A 16,585-nucleotide genomic window follows, 5' to 3' on the forward strand; every position below is an offset into this window, starting at 1 on the left:
AAAAGATGGAGAAATCTTGGTTCTTGTCTAATTAATACAGTCAAAGTGCAGGCCTGGTTAGCATGGCATGGTAGGGCTGTGAGCAGGATGAAAAAGCCAGCATTTTGCTAAAGAAGAGGATATGAAGAAATAGGGTTGGGTTTTGTAGGGGGCACTCCCCCCCCTCCCCATTCCTGATGTTTATGTTCTTTAAGACAAATATTCAGGTTTTTACCTTTGGGGGAAGAAAACACTGTGAGGGTCCTAAAAACATAATTTCAGCAAGGTCTTCTTCCAGATTTGCAGGGGTGAGCGCTGGAAATGACATTCATCTGACTCAAAATAAATACTCATTAAATAAATTCAAAATAAGCCACGGGCAGGCTCTTTAAAATCCAGGGTCAACCGAAGCCATCCAAATTTGCAGCTGGCATTATCCCCTCCGTATCCAAACAGGAGTGTGTTTTAATGAAAGAGGATCACTAAATGTTTTGCCTGCATTTTAAGGCGTCGAACTCTCAGAGAGCGAGTTCTGCCTCACAGCCAGAGCTGGCCCCTTCCTCACCCTGCCCCTTTCATCTCCCTTTGTTCCGTGTCTATGCTGAGGCTGAGATTTCCCCACCTCTCTCTGTCTTACTGTGGCTCTGAAAGATGATTGCCTTCTGGTGAAGCCCTTTCCCCTTCTTCTGTACCCAAGCTCCGTGTTCAATGAACATCAAAAAGCCTTATCATACCCTGATGGTTTAAATCTTTAAACAGAGCGTAACAGCCGGAGTACATCCAGACCGCTCACATCCTGGAGCCTTGTCACTGTGTGTTCCTGCAACAATTAGCAGGAGAGGGAGGCTGCAGAGGGAATCAAGTAGCGAGTGTTGTCTCCCTGGACTCCATGCTGATGCTCTGATCAGGACTTCAGCAAAATTCTGTTTGAAATGAGAATAGACTCATTTTCATCCGACTCTTCTCAGAGGAATCCCATGTGGTCCCACACGCCAAGGGTCATCATTAGAAAACCGCCTTCAAAAGAGCTGAGGCTTCTTGTGGCAAAGCTCTCTCCCTTTGTTAAATTTATAAACATTTATGTAAAAATGTATACATTAATTGTTCAGGCTCTTCTCAGCCTAGAAAGCTATGCCCAGGAAGGTACTTGGGGGGAAATAAACTCATAAAAATACCCCAAGTCAGGATGAAAATGGCCTCGTTTTGACTGAAAATTCAGAAGAATTCAGTGATCAAAGGTGATTCTTACTCCCAGCTGTTCAAAGGGACTTATATTAAAAAAAATCAGATGTGACCAAGAAGAGAAAAGAACTCATTAAGAGCTTAATGAGATGGTGACAGGTGAAGTCATCAGTTGCTTAAACACTGTATAGTTGTTTTTTTTTTCCTTCTGTAGGAGTCACTCATTTGTTTTCCTGGATTTGATTTAGATTTCCTATCCATTGTTATCAAACGCAGAAAAAGTTCATCAAAAGGGGAACATTTTTCAGTCCCAAGTTGATAGGCATCTAGGTGATTAAGATATTGTCTTCCCCACTTGCCCCTCACCTCCATGGGAGATGTTTGCAAGCACATCCAGGGAAACAAATAATTGACTTGTTTCTCCTCTCCCACTCTTCGTAGGTTTCCTTAGGAGAAAGAACTCATGAGTGAGCACGTACGCCAGCAAAGGTATGATTTGGGGAAGTTTAACAATAATCCTCATAAACCCACAAGTGAAGGTAAGTTTTGGGGGGTCCCTAGAGACATAAAAATAAGGAGTCCTAGGGAGAGAGAGGACTGTGTACCTTTTTATAGCTTTTATTTTGCTACTCAGGTGTTCATAAAATACTAAAACTAAGCAAAAGAAATTTCTTCCCCCCGCCCTTCTAATTCTCTTAAGCAGCTTAAATCCCTTTTGACTTTCCCCGGGCAAGTCTGGAATCTCTTGCACGTTTCCAGGCTCTGACCTTCCCGACGTTGGTCTCCCAACACTAGTAGCCAGTTTTTTTATTCTTTAAGTGCTAGAGGAGTCATGAAAAATTCAGACACTGGGTTTCCCTGAGACCAATCTGGTGGCTTTTTCTTTGTGCTAACTGCTGCTTTCTATGCATCATTCAAAAGGTACATACCAAGTTGTCAGCCCCTGAACTGCTACTTGGTGTTAAACATGAATATTTGTAGCTTAGCAAGGGACTAAATTTAAAAAAAATTAATATTTGACAAGCCCAAAGAAAGGCATAACAGGTCCAGAAGTATCCATTTGAAAGCTTTTTTATTTGTAAAAAGTCAAAACTTTTTGTCCAACTGGGGTGATTCTGAGCCACAAAAGGTTTGCTTTGAAAAATCACTGATTACTAGACTTCTTCCAGGAACATCGATTATGATTACAGCATCACAAATACAGCAACAAAGTTGTGTGTGTTTTTTTTAATGTGGATGTAGGAGGAATGTTCATTCTACGCCCGTGCCACTAATCTTATGCGACCAGAAAGCCAGGCGGGATGATATAAGGCTGACGCTAGTCGCACATCAACTATACCTACAATGGCAAAATTGCCTTTTCCCACATTTCTTAATTAGAATGAGAATCAGCTTAGAACTAATAGAATCTCTTATTAGTCACAAAAAGAATGGCTGCTCTCCAGTTCAAGTGGCATATCTGCATAACTTATAGCCTTAAGAGCTTATAGTCCCTGGTAGTCTTGGCTGACTGCCTTTAACTCTCTCATATTAATGAGTTGTTCTAAATTTAGTCTGCTGTGACAAACTAATATTAATACAGTATTTTATGGCCCACAGCATTGTTAAAACATAGGAATGAAACCCAGAGTCAAAGGGAGGGGGCGAGGGAGCGAGATTACTTTGTGTGATTGTCAAGATAGAAGATAATCCGAGTATGTAGATATTAAGACTTAAATATAATACACTGCTTATGGATTTATATTATGTGAAACATTTTCTATTATTTTAAATCCTCATGGTATTAGTTTCCTATTTTCAGGGGTTTATAACTTGGCCGTTCAAATTCACTCTGGGCTGAAACTTGCAATGCAGGGTCTTAACCTGGGAACGTTTTATTTATTTATTTATTTTATTTAGCCAAATGACAAGTCAGTTTGGCCATTTTTAGCCCAGGCAAGTGGCCAGGGGGGACACAGGTTTGAAATACACTTTTGTATACAGAACTCCAGTTTCTTTCAAAAAGTGAACACCGAGAAAAGAAAACGATAAAGGTTGCAGGGGGTGAATTTTATAAGAAAAGAAAAGCAACAAGCACCGTCAATAAAGACGATAAGGGGATTTATTTCCTTAAATGTAGACTGTACCTTTAAGTGTACACTGTGAGTAGCAGTCCACCGACAGGTCCTGGTTCAGGCTGGCACCCATGGGTAGCAGCAGATTTGTAGCATCTGCAGAAGGCTTCGATGTGGTTGTGTGTGTCATTTATATTTGTCATTTGTAGCCAAGGAATACAAACATTCAATGTGGGCTCAACCCCATTCTCTAGCAAGATGCAATGCTTGCTCTTAAATGAATCCACAGCTTCAGAAGAAGAAAAGCGAGTGTCACAGCTATTATCATAGGCAGCGCCAGGCTGCCAGGTGCATCGATCAGGGAGACCGTGGGGTTTTCGAAAGTGAGAAAGTGGTGGGGTGGGGGCTTGTGGCAAAGACTGGTCGGGCAACTCGTTTTTAAAGTCTTACAGGATAGAAGCTTGCTGAAATGAATGAGTGCTGGGTGGTATCATTCTAAGTAAAAGCACCGAAAGTTTACTGCAAAGCCAGCTCCATGGGTGACTCTCAAGATGTGCGGGTGTCCATTTGGCAGGTATTTTTAAAAAGTCTTTTTATGTCTCTAAAAAGAAAGCCTGTGTGGGAAATTGTCATTGTATTTCTAGGACATTACATTTTGCAATTTGTAGAAAAATGTCATTTTATTGGAAACTGAAATTTTTCCTATTTTCCTTTAATATAGATTTAATTCTATGACACTGAGGTCAGTCGATAAGATTCTTCTCTTTCCTCTGTTCACTCTGTCAGGTCAATGCTGATTAATTCACAGACAAGGCATTCCCTTTCCATACCGAGCTTCTCAGGGAGACCCTGGGAAGGGTTTCCTGCCTGGAATTTCACAAAGAAAGAGAAATTTCTTCATAAAGGAAACAGGAACTGACTGCTCTTGAGAGCAGAAGGAAAACTCAACTGCCCTCATCCAGTAAGAGACTGTCAAATGGCGGCCAGGAGACCCATGGCAGCAGTCAGAGCTGGAAGGCAGGGCTCATAATTTTTGGCTCTCCAGTTTGGATGATGACATGTTACTGGGTAGCAATACATCTGAAGAAATTAAAAATAACAATAACCATGACAAGGCAGGATGATACAGACATTTCAAAAGCAATTGATTCCTCTGTAATAAAAACATAGTCAAATATAATACCAGAAAACAGAAATATCCACTTTGAGGTTTCCAGTTTAAGGAGATAACCATTTCTTATTTATTAATTTTTTTGTAGAATTCTTAACCTTGTAATAGCCTTCCTGTTAATGGGCTAAAATAAAACATATACCAATATTTAGATGCAAATTAGCAGTAACTATCTGCTAAGGTGAACAGCTTCCCCCAGGGCTACTTAAGATAAAGCCTCAGTCCCTGTTGCTTCAGGGTGACCCTTTATATGGCTCATGCTTCGTGAGTGCTGGATTTCATCTACTTCAAACGTTTGGCTCACGTTGTTTAGATTTAGCTATTGGTTCTACACAACAGATGTTGATGGATGTTTGAGCTAAGAAGATGAATTTTTTGCTTTTCCAAAAGAGAAAATAATTTCTGTATTTTATGTTCCACCTGCTGAGTTTCACAATGAAACTGAAAACCAGGTAGGGATAGAGTCTATCGGATTTTTAAGCTTTATTGTTATTGTTGTTTAGTTGCTGCATTGTGTCCAACTCTTTTGTGACCCCATGGAACTGTAGCCTGCCAGGCTTCTCTTAAACTTTGCTACAGATTTGAATTTGGGCTTCATTTAGCAGGGGTTGGCTTAGTATCTTGAGTCAGGCATGGTTTTAAGAAATCACGCGTTGATTGTGTGGAAGCTTCAGGTGAGATAATTTACTGCTGCTGCTGCTGCTAAGTCGCTTCAGTCATGTCCGACTCTGTGCGACCCCATAGACGGCAGCCCACCAGGCTTCCCCATCCCTGGGATTCTCCAGGCAAGAACACGGGAGTGGTTTGCCATTTCCTTCTCCAATGCATGAAAGTGAAACGTGAAAGTGAAGTCGCTCAGTTGTGCCCGACTCTTTAGCGACCCCATGGACTGCAGCCTACCAGGCTCCTCTGTCCATGGGATTTTCCAGGCAAGAGTACTGGAGTGGGTTGTCATTTCCTTCTCCAGAGATAATTTACTAGAATTGACAAAATTATTCCACGCTCTGAGGAAGTTTTCCTGCCTAGCTCCTCCTTGGGACATAATTCTTCTTCTCATACACTTTGTGGGTGGAGAGGTTGCAAGGGGAACGCTTTATATTACTAGAGCCTCTAGTTAAAATTTAGGACACCTTTCAAAGTTCTCCCACCACTATAACTAAAATTATGTAGCCACTTGAAATTTTAACTTAGTTTAAAAAGCAGCATACTCGCATAGCTCAATATTCAGAATATAGTGTAAAAAGTCTAGCTTTCAGCCCTGTTTCCCAGATGCCGGGTTCTGTGCTCCTCCTCAGAAGTAACTGGAATTAGCATTTTCTTGTCTGTGCTTTCAGAAACATCCTAGGCCCATTTTGTTTTTCCCCTTTTCTACAAATAACAGTGTTCACGCACTGTTCTGTACTTTGGTTTCATTCTCTTACTAACTGATCCTGGAGAATTTTCCATTTCAAATCATGAGAGCTTTCTCCTTTTGGTGGGGGGGTGGGCAGTACTATTCCATTAAAATTGTAACAAAATTTACTTTTCAAAGGATGGAAATTTAATATTTTGCAGTTAAAAACACTGCAGTAAGAATACCCTTGTACATATGCTATGTCACACATATGCAAAAACATCTGTATGAACAATACCTAGATATGTAATTGCTGGTCAAAGAAACTGTAGATTTGTAATTTTGATGGATGTTAGCAAGTTATCTTCCATGGAGGTTGTACTGATTTATAATCCCTCTGGTGCTGGATGAGAGTGTCTGATTCCTCACATCCTGAGCATGCAGTAAGTGGTATTGTTAAACAATGAATCTTGTCAATCTGATAGGTAAAAAGAAGATACTTCAGTATAATTTAAATCACAATCCTCCCATTAGAGTTGAGGACACATTTGAAAATGTATTTAACAGCCATTTGTATGTTATCTCCTGTGAACAATGTGTTTATATCTTCAGTTACTTCTGTTGAACAAGCCCAAACCTGTATTTTCCAGCTTGATTCTACAAGCTCATGAATCTGGGCTTTGGCATTAGAGATTCCAGTTAGTTTTTAAAATGTTTGGATAGGAGTATTGGGAAAAAACCAACTCAAGATGATACGAACATGAATGCAATGGGATTTGGTTGAGCCCCCCTTTTTGTTTAAATTATGGGAGTCCTGATTTTATTTGAAGATTTGAAGCAAAGACCAGAAAAAGGATCATTTTTTGAAGCTCTGTATCTCAAAACTTGACTTTTAGAAGAATGCATCTCTGCACGTAGATCCTAGGATATGTAGATATTTCTTGCATCTTCTTTTAAATACGGATTGACCCTATAGTCAGTTGACATATATTCATCTACCAATGAAGATCTTAAAGATTGGAGGAATCTATGGTCACTGCACCAGCACTATTTCAATCTTTTTACTGAGGGCTTTACTCTTGTTCTTTATTCTTATTTTATCAGCTTAAAATAATTTAAAAAAGAAGTCTAAAATGTATAGGAGAGTACCAGAGAATAAGGGGAGTGGAATCTTATTCCTAGCACTTGAAATTGTTAGCTTTGTCATATTCTTTTCCAGTCTCTTAAAATAATTATATAATTGGCTGAAGTACCTTCTAACCTTGAGTTTTGTTTCTTTCCCTCTCTACTGAGGGACAACCACTGTCCATTAAACAATTTGTATGTATATATTTATATACAATCCACTAACAACCTATCATATTGTTTTGAGGGCCTCATAAAAATATGAATGGGACAATGGTATTTCATACTGCATCTTGCATGTTTTACTCAATGCTATAGTTTATTTGAAATCTATGTTGACACAAGAATATCTGCATCTACATTTATGTGTCTATATCTGGCTATCTCCAGGTTATTCTGTTCATTTTTGTGTGTGGTATTTCATGTATGAGTGTACCACATTTTGTTTTTATTTAGCTTGCTGGTGTATATTTAGCTTGCTGCCAGTTTGCTGTAATTTTCAATGTACTTCTGCAAAGATTAGCTCATGGGATCCTTACATAAACATGACACGTGTGAGACAGGACAAATGAGGGAATTCAAACATAAGAGAGGTTAAGTGACTGCATTAAGGTTGTTACATTCTCATATAGAACCCAGCATTTCCTAAATCTTCATATAAGGTCTTGCCTCTGATTTATACAGCTTTTTATTCTCCAAAGCATGGAGTACGATTTAAAAGTTGAAATGGAACCAACCTACACATAGTTTAAGTTGAGAATGTGTGTGTGTGTGTGTGTGTGTGTGTGTATCTGTTTAAAATTTTTTTCTGGATTCGAATTAGTTTCAAGACATTAATCAAGAAATAACTGCCTAAAAAACAGACATTTTAATAGATGAATACCGAAACTCCCAACAAATCTTTTCCCAAGAATATTTAAGTTCAGAAAATACGTTAAGGGTCTCTCACATAGCAAGTTTCCTGAACTTAACTATTTTTACAGAAATGTGCTTTTGACATATTGCTGACATTTTTTTATCCAGGATGGGGACTTCAGTAAACTTTTCCCCCAAAACTTCAATTTCTATTTTCTTTTCAACGACTAAAGCATTTGATTAGAAAGGAAAAGATTAAGTCTTTCTCAAGAAAGGAGTTTTCTCCTACATACCAAGATGACCATTGAAGGAAGGAAATCTGAAAGTCAATAATACTCAACAGACAATACAGTGTTTTAAAATGCGGAGAAATTTTTTTTATGGACTGGCTCATTAACTTACAGAGTATTTGAACTGAAGGGATCTTAGACTGTAGATGTATAACTTGTCCAAGATGGCTCTAGCAGCTACACCAGAGCACACGAGGACTATATAATTACAAAATAATTTAATTTTAAATTTTCTTATTTTTCAGGAAAAAAGAGAGGCATGTTGTTGTGTGGATATGTTCAAAACTAAGAGAGGAGAATAAAATTTCTGATAAGTAAATTTACTAAAATAGGAATATTTCACTTTGCATTTATGGACAAATTTAATTCAAATACTCATGCGTGGCTGGTTGCTGAGTGTGGAACGACCATTACTGCATATCTAACTGAGAATGATATATTGATGAAAGCACAAAACTGTGACAGTGTCATAATCTTGTTGGAACTGCATCTGAAGAGAGTTACTGGTCTTGTCTTGCACTACCTTCAAAGGACTTTCAAGGGCTGTGGAACCTTGTCAAAGCTCCTCACTGCCCTGGGGAGCCGAGCATTCCTGCCTTCCCAGTACTGGATAAGGTGTAGCTCCTATTGCTTCCAGACAGCCCCAAGTCTATCCCCATCTTAAGCATTCGTGGCAATGTTTCCGAATAACCTGATTAGTGTGTCTGTCTCCCCTACTTGGCCATAGGAGCCATTGCTTTAGAACCAGGTCCATTTTTCCACCGTTGTATTCCATGTGACTAACAGAGTGCAGGTACTAGGCCAGTAGTCATAACAATTTGTTAAAAGATGAGTGAATGTTCAGTAGGAAGATTGTGTCTCAGGAGGAAATTTGCACTGTCAGGATTTACAAAACTTAGCACACACTTCAAAAATGCTAAATGCCTGTTACTGCTAAATGAGTAAAGTGTACTAAAATTCTATGAAGTTTGAAAGTAGAGATTTTCCTTTATTTCCCTCTATTGAATTAGAAGTGACTAGATGAGATTTCTCGGAGAAGGTGGTGACACCCCACTCCAGTACTCTTGCCTGGAAAATCCCATGGATGGAGGAGCCTGGTGGGCTGCAGTCCATGGGGTCTCGAAGAGTTGGTCACGATTGAGCGACTTCACTTCCACTTTTCACTTTCATGCATTGAAGAAGGAAATGGCAACCCACTCCAGTGTTCTTGCCTGGAGAATCCCAGGGACGGGGGAGCCTGGTGGGCTGCCGTCTATGGGGTTGCACAGAGCTGGACACGACTGAAGTGACTTAGCAGCAGCAGCAGCAGATGAGATTTCTATTTGAGGATAGAGCAATAATTCTATATTAAGAACATTATAATTCATGACACAGTTATGACAAAATAATTATCTAGAAGTAAAGAATTGCTTTATTAGTGCAAATATTCACCATTTTTTCTGTGTTTAAAAAAATTTTTTTTTTATTAAGGTATAATTGAAAAATAATATATTGTTTCCAGGTATGTAGCTTAATGATCTGATATTTGTATACATTGCAAAGTGATTACCACAATCAGTCTAGTTACCATTTGTCAGCATACAAAATTAACTTTTAGAATTTATCTTCTATGTTTTTTTTTTTTTTTTTTATTGACAGAGTAGGAAGCCATATTATGGTCTACTTAATTGCACCTAAATTCTCTAGCTGCATCACTAGCTAAAATAAATAAATATATTCAATTTTAATATTAAGTACTATTAGTAGATTATCAAATATGAGAGACTAAAAATATTTAAATGTCACAGAGGTCAAGATACTCTCCTACTGTAATTTTAATAATTTCCCAGTTCTAACATAATTTTATAAAGAAAATTTAGGCATTATCAACAAAGTGGGAATGAAATGGATTTTTTTAAATTTAAATTTATTTATTTTAATTTGAGGGATTTTTGAATCTAGAGTAACTATGGTTTCTAGTTGAAAGTTCTACTTGATTATCTTATTCAGGCCTCTTATTTGAAATCCCTAGTTATATTTTGTAATCCCAGGGACTGCTAGAGCCTTTTAAAAAGTTTCTCACTAGAGGGCAGCATTTGACTAAGTGTCCAAATAACAAGGTTTCCTGGCGGACTGGGAGTATCCATGCATATCACTTTAATGACTTGGTTAGCAGCTTCACCGGGATTTCTAATTCTTTTTGTTGGGCTGGGACCCAATCTGGTTTGATAAGCCTTTAGAAATGAATTTTAGGGATTTTTTTCCACTAATAAATATGAACTGTTTTAAGATAGGTATTATAACAGATTCGTGGAATTCATGCTTACCCTAGAGTTTCTATTGCCTACCCTTTTAAATGCACATAAATTATTATATTAAATTATTTATTACTGTAACTGAATAAAACACAGATGGAATTGCTGGTTTATCAACTTTCTTTGTTTTGTCACCTCTCCAATCACATCTATTTACGTGTTTTAACTATATTATTTATCTCACCTGGAATTTTGTTTTCAAGAGTGGGCCCTACAGAAGTGATGTGGATCACTGCAAGAACAACGTGTGGAGGAGCTGTCTTGCGGAAGATGGTCTTCCTTTGATGTGAGCCTTGAGGATAACAGAAGATGCTCAGGGACCAATGCTTTCCACATCCCAGAGAGCATGCCCAGGGGCTGGTCCACTGGGTGAGATTTAAGACTTAACAAGTAGCCTCATCCTTGATTTTCAGGGTCAGGAGAGTAAACCATTGCTTGGTTCTCATTATATTCCATCACTGTTGGTATAAAACCTCTTTTTTATTTTCCAATATACAGCTGAATGTATAGTGGACACATCTGGGCTACATAGCTCTTCATGGAGACTAAGTATGGCAGAGAATTATTCAACTACATCCTACCATTTGTTAATAAGACCATTGTTATCGAAGCTAATGTTGGAGAAAATAGCATTATTTTAAGTGGTCATTACATTGTCTTGAAAAAAATATGGTGATTTATTGCTTGAAGAAACTGTTCAAACACTCTCAAAAAGAAATTTACACCCACAAATATCCAAGTGTAGACACACATACACAAATGTATATAATGTGCCCTTGAATTTATATTTGCAAATTTTGATTTAAATTTATTTTAGTTGTGACATATTTTCTAGGTGAAAAAGAAAACCACATTTGGATATTTATAACAGAAAGAGACACTTGTTCTTCCTGTTTCAGTTTGTGTTCAGATGAATTATCAAAAAGCTTTAAACTGCTCCTTGGAGGTGTTCTACTGGGCTTCTGATGACTAAATAAGCAGAACTAAGTTTCTTAAACATTGCAGTTGCTGAAGAAGGTAATTTAGAACAGTATCGTTCTTGAGCCAAAGAAAAATCTGAAAGCAGAAATGCTACTGCAGAAGGCATACGAGCAGATCCTTAAATTTTTGTGTTTCTTAGACCTTTGTGCCTGTATTCAAACAGTGCCTCCTGGTACCCACCACGTTTCTTACTCACTTTAGTGGTTCATTTTGAGAAACTTGGACCATGTCCATTCCACTTTATGTGTTTTATGGACTTCATAAACTAACATTCTTTGCAAAAAAGGGTAGTCAAGGCTATGGTTTTTCCAGTGGTCATGTATGGATGTGACAGTTGGACTGTGAAGAAAGCCGAGTGCCGAAGAATTGATGCTTTTGAACTGTGGTGTTGGAGAAGACTCTTGAGAGTCCCTTGGACTGCAAGGAGATCCAACCAGTCCATTCTGAAGGAGATCACCCCTGGGATTTCTTTGGAAGGAACGATGCTGAAGCTGAAACTCCAGTACTTTGGCCACCTCATTCGAAGAGTTGACTCATTGGAAAAGACTCTGATGCTGGGAGGGATTGGGGGCAGGAGGAGAAGGGGACAACAGAGGATGAGATGGCTGGATGGCATCACTGAGTCAATAGACGTGAGTCTGAGTGAACTCCGGGAGATGGTGATGGACAGGGAGGCCTGGCGTGCTGTGATTCATGGGGTAGCAAAGAGTTGGACACGACTGAGCGACTGAACTGAACTAAACTGTACTTCCAATTGCTCCAGGGCCAACCCTGTTTTACTCATGAGTCAGAACACATTTGATATTAATATTTACACATTTTTCAGAATTAGAATGTAATCTTCTGATAGAGAGCATTGTCTCTCCTTTTAAAAAGATCAAATGGAAATAATCTAACCAATTAAATTTGATGAATGATAATTCTGAGATGTAAGCAAGTGATCAAATACTAAACTTCTATTTAGATTTACATGGTTTAATGAATTTTAGTAATCCCAGAGAGTGGGAGCCATTGGTAAGCCAAGTGACCCATAGATTGTCCTCCTCACTGTTTCTTTTTTTGTTTTTGATAGCTTCTACTTCTTTCTCTGACTCTCTGTTCAGATAATATATGTTTGTGGACAAAATAAGAGGCTCAAATGTTGGAAAGCAGAAAGAGAATTCCAAGACAAGGAACAAACATGTATTGGATGCCTACTCTCAGGCAGGTAGAGTGCCAGGCACTGGAGATGCAGAGGTTAAAAAAAACAAAACACAATTCTTGCCTTCAAAAAGCTCATAGTCAAGTACAGGCAATAAAGGAGTCAATTCATTACTGTGGTTCAAAGTGACAAGTGCTTTGATAGGAGACAATCTATGAATACTATGGAATCATCGTGAATGGGCATCTAAACTCTTAAGGATAAGGGAGGAATTGCCTAGTAAATGATGCATGAAGGAACAGGTAGGAGTTACAAGAGGAAGGAGAGAATGAAAATGGGGAGAAGGGCATTGCAGACAGAAGCAAAAGCTTGTGTGATGTAATGGAAGCAAAAAACAGTTTGCAGGTTTGGGAATTACAAATAGTCACATTTGTTTGGAACAGAGAAATTTTGTGGAATTAGGGAGGCTGGAGAGTTCGGCAGGCGCTTAATCATGAAAGGCTTTCCTGAAGACTTTAACATCATTTCTCTCTAGTTGCCCCTGTTATCAACCTGGGTAGCAATTGGGGCTTCCCACATTATTACTGTTGGGACAACATATCTGGGGACCCAAGGGATCAAAGAGAAGCATCGACAATGAAGGGAAAGAGAGAGAAGAACTAATACTCAGAATAGTGGTTAAAGATATGAAATCTGCCTAGGTTCTAATCTCAACCCTGTTACTTGCTAGCTGTGCCCACTGGGAAGATGACTGAGCCTCTCTGTACCCCAGGCTTCTCATCTTTGGGATAAAAATAATCCCTATCTAAATAGGGTTACTACAAGGATCAAATAGTTGATGGTTGTAAAGCTATTAGAACTGTGCCTTCTTAATTAACATAATAATAAATATGTTTATAAATAAAATATTGAATGCCTATTGTGAACTTGGCATTTTCGTAGACGTCATGTCACATTGATTTTCACTCTAGCAATGTGAGTCACCTATTTCCACAGATTTCAAAAAGGCAAAAATTGAGGTTAAAAAGGAGTTGGTAAATGGCCCAGGAGCACACAGAGGGGAACTCTGAACCAGAGCCTGTGGTTTCACCTGGGAAAGGGACAGGTAAGTGTTCATTTAAATGGCATGACTCTGATCTGCGCTGGAGACCAGCGGCACCTCAGAAGCTGCCCCGGGATTTGGAAGACCTTCTAAAGCTGGAGCTCATGTGTAGGGAAGGAGACACAAGGGTTGTGGGTCTGCCTCTCACTCCTGGTGGTCCTGAGTGCAGTCCTCACCTGGGGCGGTAGGGCCGTTGTCTCAGAGAAAATTACCCAAGTGTGTGAGCAAAACCCCTTCCAGACAGACATGTTACAGAGGCGGTAGTTTAACAATGAAGGCTCCTTTCAGAAGCACTAGGGCAGACCTCCAAAGTTACCAGTTATTGAATTGGTCCTGGAGTAAGAGGTTTGGGATTTCTTTATGTGTTCTCCAGTCTGTGGTCAGTTGGCATTGCAGGGGCAGGGGTTAATAATCTGGACTTTGGAGGCGTACTGACTGAAGTTCCATCCCCAAATGTGGTGTGTAAATGCACTGCTAACACCCAGGACTTGTTGAGTGTGTGGTGAGCACATACCAGCACCAGACTTGGGCGCTTTATATAAATGACCTCGTTTAGTCCTCACAGCCAGTCAGAGTTACCATTATCACTTTTGTCCTACAGACAAGGAGACTAAGGCTCAGTTAATTTAAGTATGGTAGCTTAAAGCATTGGTTCCAGCTTCAGGTTGCCTGAGAATGAATCTTAAAATGCCTTACAGGCTGTAGAAACTAAGGCAAGCTACTGAACCTTTCTGAGCTTGAGTTCCTCATTGGTAAGAGCCAAAAATGATGACCTAATTCAAAAGGTGAAGGTGGCACTAAGAGAAAGAGAACATATATGGTACCTAACACAGTGCCTGGCACACAGTAGGCATAGTAAATAGAGGGAATCTTTTTTTTTAATTTTATTTTATTTAACTTTACAATATTGTATTGGTTTTGCCATTTATCAAAATGAATCTGCCACAGGTATACATGTGTTCCCCATCCTGAACCCTCCTCCCTCCTCCCTCCCCATACCATCCCTCTGGGTCATCCCAGTACACCAGGCCCAAGCATCCAGTATCATGCATCGAACCTGGACTGGCGACTCATTTCATATATGATATTATACATATTTCAATGCCATTCTCCCAAATCATCCCACCCTCTCCCTCTCCCACAGAGTCCAAAAGACTGTTCTGTCTGTCTGCACAGGCTCAGCATCTGGAGCTCGCGACTGGGTGCTTGCCTCACGTCAGTGCCTTCCATAATTGCTTCCTCTTCGTTACTAGCATCATCACTCAAGGAGCTCCCATTACGGGCACGGTGGGAGGACAAGACACATCATATAGCCCAAATGCCTGTGGGACTGGGAACATACGCTAGGAGAAAGTCAGAGCAGGACTGTGCCATCCTGGTCTGGGGTGGGTTGGGTACACTTTATAGGGAGATAGATGTGATGGCTAATGCTTACCTGGTAAGCTTACCTGGTACTTCCCTTTTCCAGGCATGGTATGTATGCTCCTTCTGTATATCAGTGAACTGAGGCACAGATCTGCAGAATAACAAGAGCCAGAATTCAAGCCTATGCAGTCAATTCCTGGATCTCTGTGTTTGTGAATTGAACCTTGAATTGTACACTGACAGCAATAACAGCAGTAGTAGTAGTAACATTTTTTCTTTTTTAAAAAAGTAATTGCTATATGTTGGTTAATTCACTTTTGTACATGATCATATTTAATTATCACAATAACCTGGTGGAGCAGGATTATGACTCATGCTTTGAGGATAATGAAATAAAATTTTAGAATTTGCCATTTAACAAACGATGAAGAAACTTGCCAGGACTTGCAAATATTCAGCAGCAAATCTGGAATTCAAACCTAGGTTGAACTGGCTCCAAGGTCAATGTACTTTCTGCTTGCTCTCTTTGTCTAATGTAAAGTACAAATGAGGAAGGAGCCACTCCAGGTAGCCATGGAGACTGGACTGTGTGTGGCATTGAAAAGACTGGTAGGGACTACAGTTTGGCTGGAGGGGTGTGTGTGTGTGTGTGTGTGTGTGTGTGTGTGTATGTGTGTGTTCACCTACACATATATATACAGGTGTGTGACAGGGGATAATGAAACAAAGCTTAAGAGATGATGCTGGCATTTGAAACAAGACAACTATTGAAGCCCTTCAATAGTCAATGAAGGACTTCCCTGGTGGTACAGTGGGTAAGAATCTGCCTGCCAGTGCAGGGGACATGGGTTCTATCCCTTGTCTGGGAAGATTCCACATGCCTTGGAGCAGCTAAGCCTGTGAGCCACTTCTCAGCCCATGTGCTTCAACTACTGAAGCCCATGAGCCTAGAGCTTGTGCTCTGCCACAAGAGAAGCCACCGCAATGAGAAGCCTGTGCACTGCAACAGAGAGTAACCCCCGCTCGCTGCAACTAGAGGACGCCCGTGCACAGAGCCATTTAACATCTGCCATTTAATGGTTGCCAGAGCAACCAAAAGTAAATAAATAAATGCTTTTAGAAAAGCAGTCAATGACATCAGGCCTAAGTAAGGGGTATTTTCTCCAAGCCATCCTGATCCTAAGACGTAACTTCTGTTAATTGTCCCAAGCTTGCTCCAAATCTTCTTAAGTTTTCTTCCTTGGCTCCATTTTTTAAAAAAAGTTTGATCTAACAGTAGAGTTACCAGATTTAGCAAATAAAAACTCAGAGCACCAGCTAAATTAGAATTTCAAACAAACAAGTAATTTTTTAGTGTAAGTATCTCCCATGTTGTATAGATGGCAACCACACAGAAGAGGCCTGTACAAAGTCACATTTCTCTTCAAGGGAGCCTCTCCAGAGGTGAGGACCCAGCCCTGCTGACAGCTTAATAAGCTGCATCTCCACTTTTCAGGGAAGGTTCCCACAAACGGTCCTTTAGCCTCTGACCTGTGGTTTGTCACCCAGAAGATGTCTGGCTGTCCATGCTTCACCTCCTTTAACCCCATAACTCTGTGTCTGATGACAAATTAGAAAAAGGAATACAGAATAAAAACCAGCTTTGATGATATCATTCCAGTGATTGTCAGTAGATATGCTACCTTGTAAACCAGCAAATCTTGAGTTCTCCAT

At 39.7% G+C, this 16,585-nt stretch overlaps 1 long non-coding RNA gene across 1 annotated transcript in view; it reads left to right on the top strand.

Moving 5' to 3' along the window:
• Positions 1-13,311, top strand: part of LOC147375778 (uncharacterized) — a 31,707-nt gene extending 18,396 nt beyond the window's left edge. The window contains exons 2-3 of the long non-coding RNA XR_015161586.1: positions 1,603-1,650; positions 10,487-13,311. This is a non-coding gene — a long non-coding RNA (uncharacterized LOC147375778). The remainder of the gene's footprint in view (positions 1-1,602; positions 1,651-10,486) is intronic.
• The last annotated feature ends 3,274 nt before the right edge of the window (positions 13,312-16,585 follow it).

The sequence above is a fragment of the Bos grunniens genome, chromosome 3 (genome assembly GCF_055505025.1).
Source record: "Bos grunniens cultivar Pamir isolate PY7600 chromosome 3, Bosgru_T2T1.0, whole genome shotgun sequence".
NCBI lineage: Eukaryota > Metazoa > Chordata > Mammalia > Artiodactyla > Bovidae > Bos > Bos grunniens.